The sequence below is a fragment of the Chiloscyllium plagiosum genome, chromosome 4 (genome assembly GCF_004010195.1).
Source record: "Chiloscyllium plagiosum isolate BGI_BamShark_2017 chromosome 4, ASM401019v2, whole genome shotgun sequence".
Classification (NCBI taxonomy): Eukaryota; Metazoa; Chordata; class Chondrichthyes; order Orectolobiformes; family Hemiscylliidae; genus Chiloscyllium; species Chiloscyllium plagiosum.
The window spans coordinates 36,736,643-36,742,642 of NC_057713.1; the positions used below are offsets into that span (position 1 = coordinate 36,736,643).

The window sequence follows — 6,000 nt, forward strand, 5'->3', positions numbered from 1 at the left end:
GGCAGTGAGTGAGAGTATCCATATTTATTTTACACTTGGGACACATTGAGGATATCTTAAATTTTGAGAGACAATCTAAGGCCAAATGGACCCTATGAAGACTCTTCAATTGCATGGCATGGGTCCTATTAGAAATGTAAATCTTTTTCGCATTCTCACAAATATTCTCCCATGCCTCAGAAGAGATCTCAACTCATGTAGTCATTCAATATCATCCGAGGGACCACCCCCAACAGATGATAAAGAGTACTCACTAAGAGTGCTCTTGGCATGAAGCACCCTATTCTCTACATCAGATCTGTAGAAGTCAGTCAAAAGTACAGCTTCTTTTTGGATAAAATCTCTAATCTGGAAAAAACGAAATAGGTATCTGCTAGATAATCCATTCTTAAGGATTATTTGGTCAAAAGACATCATTATTTTCCCCTCAAATAAATCATCCAAACAGGAAACTCCCCTAGCTGCCCAGAGTTTAAACCCAGGGTCCATTGTCCCTGGCTGGGAACCCAGCATACCAATAGTAGGGGTAAGAAAAGATGTTTTAGATGTATTACTCACTCTGCCACATTGCCCTCCACACTTTGACAGTATTAATAATTATTGGATTACACTAATTTTCCACAACTGTCTTCATTTTGTCTAGAGATAATAAGCTAAGAAGAGGACACTTTACCTGGGAGACCTCAATATCCAACCATATTGCTACCGGGTCCTCACAAACCCAGTCACTTACAAAAGATAAAAGGGAGCTTAATTGATATCTTTTAATATCCAGGAGGTCAACTCCTCCCAGTCCTTGGGGTAATTGCAATTTCACGAGCTTAATAAAGGGTCACCTATGGTGCCAGATAAAAGAGCTAAACCAACCATTAAGTCTCTGGGAAAAACCAATGGAAGCATCTGCATAGGGTTTAGCAAACAAGGAAGGACATACATTTCAATAAGAGCTACTCGACCTAACCAAGATATTGAAGGGCCTCCCATCTTTGAAGATCTTGTTTAATCTTGTCAAACAAGTGGACAAAATTAGCCTTAAATAGCTGATCGAAGCTGGGAGTAACTAAAAGGCCTAGGTAGAGAGACCTCCCTGTGACCACTGAAAGGGAAACCGTGACTCACCCTCGACGTCTGGTATTCCCCTAAGATCCACTCCCACCCCACCCCCACCGTAGACATAGCCTCCAATTTTGAAAGATTAATCTTGTAACCCCAAAAAGAGGCACAAAAACTGCTGGGTTCAAAAGAAAAATAAGAACAAAATCTGCAAATAATGTAATCTTATGTGCCTTTGATCCCACTTCTGGGGCGGCTATGTTAGGATCCCTACAAATAGCCTCTGCCAGCGGCTCAATCACCAGCGTAAAATGTAGAGGTGATAGGGGACAACCTTGCCGACTGCCCCTACAAGTATTAAAATTACTAGATCTTACACCATTGGTGAGAACCGCCGCCAGAGCATCACTATGAAGGATCCTTACCCACCTGGTAAAGACTTCACCGAGACCAAACCGTTCCAGGGTATAAAAAAGATATGGCCACTCCACCCAATCAAATGCCTTTTCTGCATCTACAGAAATTACAGAAATCACTTATCCCTGAACCAATTGCTGCTGACACGCTTGAATCATATTGAGTAACCTCCTAACATTGTTGAAGGATCTGCGGCCCTTTACAAAACCAGTCTGGTCCCCTTGGACAATGGAAGGCAACACCATTCCAGCCTTAATGCAAGAGTCTTGGACAGAATTTTAAAATCAGAATTTAAAAGCAAGATGGCTCTACAAGAAGCACAGTCCTCCAGGCTCTTCCCTTTCTTAAGAATGAGAGAGATACTAGCCTCTCTCAAGGGTGGCGGGAGGCAATCATGACTGTACGAGTAGTTGTACATGTCCAACATCGGCCCTGACAATATATTTATAAATTCTTTGTAAAATTCACTAGGAAGACCATCAGGGCCGGGTGCCTTTCTACTTTGAAGGTGCTTCACCGCCTCCTGTATCTCTTGCACTGTTAAAGGGGCATTAAGGAGAGGTGCCTGTTTGGAGGTCCCGCCTGGAAGATTTAGGTTCTTAAAAAAGAACTCCATCTTTTCCCATCTATTTCACAGTGTTCTGACTGGTATACTTCAGAGTAAAACCTCTGAAGTACAGCACTGATCTTTTTAGAATCACAAGTGAGAATCCCAGTCCCTTTCCTAATTGAGGCAATAGATTGTTGAGCATTCTTTTTCAGAGCCAGATATGCTAAATATTTGCCCAGCCTATCACCATGTTCAAACAACCTTTGCTCCTCAAAGAAAAGTTTCTTCCTTGCTGTCTGGGGAAGCATGGAATTAAAGGTTGACCGAAGAGCTGTGACCTGCTGCAACTTAACCACCGATGGCCTCTTAAAATATGCCGACTCTGCTGCCTTCAGTCATGCCTCAGCAGACGCTGCTGCTCTCCCTTCTGCCACTTCCAACTGGCAGAATAAGAAATAATTATCCCTCTAGCATAAACCTGAGCAGTCTCCCAGGGAACAGATGGGTTACTAGCCGTATTTGAACTGATGGCCAAGAATGCTTTAAACTTGTTAGAGAAACACTCAACGAGCTTACTGACGTTGAGAATAAAGGGATCCATTTGCCAGTGCCGTGAACCTGTTACATTGTCCTTAATCTCAACCACTAAATATACTGCTGCATGATTGGAGGTGGCAATATTCCCAATTGCGCAGGGTATCACCAAATCCAAAAAAGTAACTGAGGTTAGGAAAAGATCAATCCTTGCACGACGCTTATGCAGATTAGAAAAAAAATGTAAGTCCCTACCTATAGGGTGGAGCTGTCTCCAAACATCGACCAGCCCCAGTTCCACACAGAAATCAAGTAGCTGCTTAGATTGTGGAGACAGTTTTGGGGGCCTTTGGGCATTCCATCCGCCATAGGGCCCATAAGGCAGTTAAAAATCCCCCCCCCCCCTCCACACACACACATAATGATATGCCATGACCCAAGGGCCATCAATTTGGAAAATGCATCAATCAAAAATTTAAGGGGAAAATGGACGAGGAAAACACCCGATCAAACCCACCCTGCTGTGACTTCAAATTTCTTATCATCAAGGTGAGTCGCCTGCAATCGGGCAATATCCATCTTCTCCTTTTTAAGATTCGACAGTACCTTTTTTCTCTTGACCGGCAAGTGACTCCCTTAATGTTCCAAGTCCATTATTTAATAACACAGTTAGCCATGACCCCCGACAACAAACTTTGGACTCCCAAAAGGAAGAATTCGACTTAGAAAACGCTGAGCATAAATAAAAACAGTCCAAAAACTGCACGCACTATAACTACAATACCTAACATCTACATCTACACTATAACTACAATACTACATCTACAAAAACACTAAAAAACTAAACCAAGTACCAATCATGAAAGGTACTTGATGGGAGATTCTAGCCCCTGCCCACAGGAGCACTTACACCTGCCACATACACCTCCATTTCTCCTTCCAACTTGAGCCGCACCCCAAACCCAAGCAAAAGAAAGAGAGAAAAAAAGTGGTAATGCAAACAAATACATTTAAAAAAGGATGAACACTCTGCCCATCCTCAACTATACCTGAACACCAATTAACATCGGGAAAAAATACTCCAATAACGTTTTCTTTAAGGAAAAGATAGGAGTACAGAAAGCCAAGGAAAAAAAGCATTACTGTGCATATCCTATAGTCCATCCATTCTAATTTAAAGTCTCCAGAAAAATTTTCGCTTTTTCTGAGGAATCAAATGATTTTACAGTGCCCTCATGAGTAAAACGAAGCACCGCTGGGTACCTTACAGAATATTGAATACCAAGGTCCCTCAGTTTTCTCTTAACCTCATCAAATGACTTCCTTTTACGGATCATGGCCGCAGAAAAGTCCTGGAAGCACATCATCCTGGATCCCTTGTAAATCAAGGCCTGTGGATCCTTCCCCAGCATTCTGGAAGCTTCCATAACTCTCTGCTTGTCCCTGTAGCACTGGAATCACACCAAGACTGAGTGGGGGTGCTGGTCCAAACTGGACCTGTGCACAACAAACCCAGTGAGTTCTGTCGATGTTCACACTGCCTGCCTTGGCCTCCCAACCAAGAAATCGCAGCAGTCAGTCTTCAAAAAAGCTTGCTGGCTGCTCGCATTCCACTCCCTCCGGCAGCCCAATGACATGGATATTCTTTCTCCTACCTCTGTTTTCGAGGTCGTCGACCTGTTCGATTAAGGTTCAGACCTGTTTCTCGAGGGCCTGGATCCACTCCGTTGAGAACTCGATCACGGTCTCCGACATTGCAGTCCGCCGCTCAACCTCTTCCATTCACTTTCCAAGCACAAGCTCCTGCTCGTGCTTGTGCAGCATGGTCGAGATCGGCTCCAGCCAAGTACGACACTCCTCGATCGGCACCTAGATCATCTCCATGGTCTGTTGGGTAGCTGATTCCATCGCAGTCGTAGTCACCGGCATGCCCAATGCTGTTGGCAAATGTGTCCCATGTGTTGGGACTTAGTCGAATTTTTCCCTTTAGTCATTCTTGCTTACCAAAACAAGATTTAAACAGTTCGACAAGTGTTTAACAACTATTTTTTCTGAAAAAAAACTTAAGTGGGGGTGGGTAAAAACACCACTGCACCTGGGTTGGGGTGCAGAGCACAGCAAGGCAGACCTTTCAGCTCGCCGCCATCTTGGATCCCCTGATGTTAATTGCTTAATTGTCTGGGATATATATGTGAAGGGAACTGTTGGAGGATTAGATTAGATTACTTACAGTGTGGAAACAAGCCCTTCAGCCCAACAAGTCCACACCGACCCACTGAAGCGCAACCCACCCAGACCCATTCCCCTACATTTACCCCTTCACCTAACACTACGGGCAATTTAGCATGGCCAATTCACCTAACCTGCACATTTTTTTTGGATTGTGGGAGGAAACCGGAGCACACAAAGGAAACCCACGCAGACACGGGGAGAATGTGCAAACTCCACACACAGAGCCGCCTGAGGCGGGAATTGAACCCGGATGTTTTAGTCAATACATTCTCAATCTTATGTCTTAAGCTTAAATCCAATTAGACCATAAGACCATAAGACAAAGATGCAAAAATTAGGCTATTCAGCCCATTGAGTCTATTCTGCCATTCAATCATAGTTGATACGTTTCTCAACCCCATTCTCTTTCTGTAAATAAGCCCGCAAGACATAAGGCATTAGCATTGTTCACCAGTGATCCTTGCAAAATCATACCCATATGAAGACAGGATCTGAGTCAGCTCTGATGTTTCCCATGATTAATGATCTCTATCAGATTTAAACCATGCATGGTTGACACTTGGTTCAGTATGTGATCACTATGCAAATCATATCTCAGTGAGGATTAGGACACAAACAGAAACATTTCATCAAATATAGTCTTACACATCCAAAAGACATGCAACCATCTTTAAAAAAAGGTTAGGTGTTATTTTTACGAAACCAATTTTCTTGGTGAATTACCTTTTCACTTCTTTCCTCTTAGAGTTTGCTGAAAGTGCGGCTTCATTCAGGGTCAATGTTCAACAGTTGAAGGGATCATCCACAAATTGCATAAAAATGAAAAAAGGCTGAATTTAAAGAAATGAGATGACAGCTGGATTCCACAAATAACAACAAATGAACAGTTAAACTCCTAGCGGTATTGCTTCTGGAATAACTAATTGTTGTGCTGCCGGTTTGAGGTTGACATCTACTTGGGGTTGTGCTGTGAGTTCCTGCTGTGGATCTTCATGTAACTGAACAGGCTGATTGTTAACCTGCAGATCTTTGGCCACATGGGGAAGGATGTCCCAGGAAGTAGAGGGATCCAGCGTGCAGAATTTGCTCCTTTTTCAGGCTTGTCATTAAGGTGTTTTGACTCAAACCATGATGCAGCTTGATGTTCAAGTTGCCACTATTTTGAACAATTGGTAACAAACTCCTCCTGGTCATTAATGTCAATGCTGCCACAT

The 6,000-nt window shown here is 43.2% G+C and overlaps 1 protein-coding gene across 2 annotated transcripts in view; it reads right to left on the minus strand.

Moving 5' to 3' along the window:
• zgc:162816 (uncharacterized protein LOC571260 homolog) overlaps positions 1 to 5,623 on the minus strand; it is a 58,971-nt gene extending 53,348 nt beyond the window's left edge. The window contains exon 1 of one of the 2 annotated variants that reach the window (XM_043687978.1): positions 5,510 to 5,623. The gene's annotated coding sequence lies outside the window, so the exon portion shown is untranslated. Of the gene's footprint in view, positions 1 to 5,260; positions 5,318 to 5,509 lie in introns of those variants that run through there. The other variant, XM_043687979.1, reaches the window with a different exon arrangement.
• Between the last annotated feature and the right edge of the window lie 377 nt (positions 5,624 to 6,000).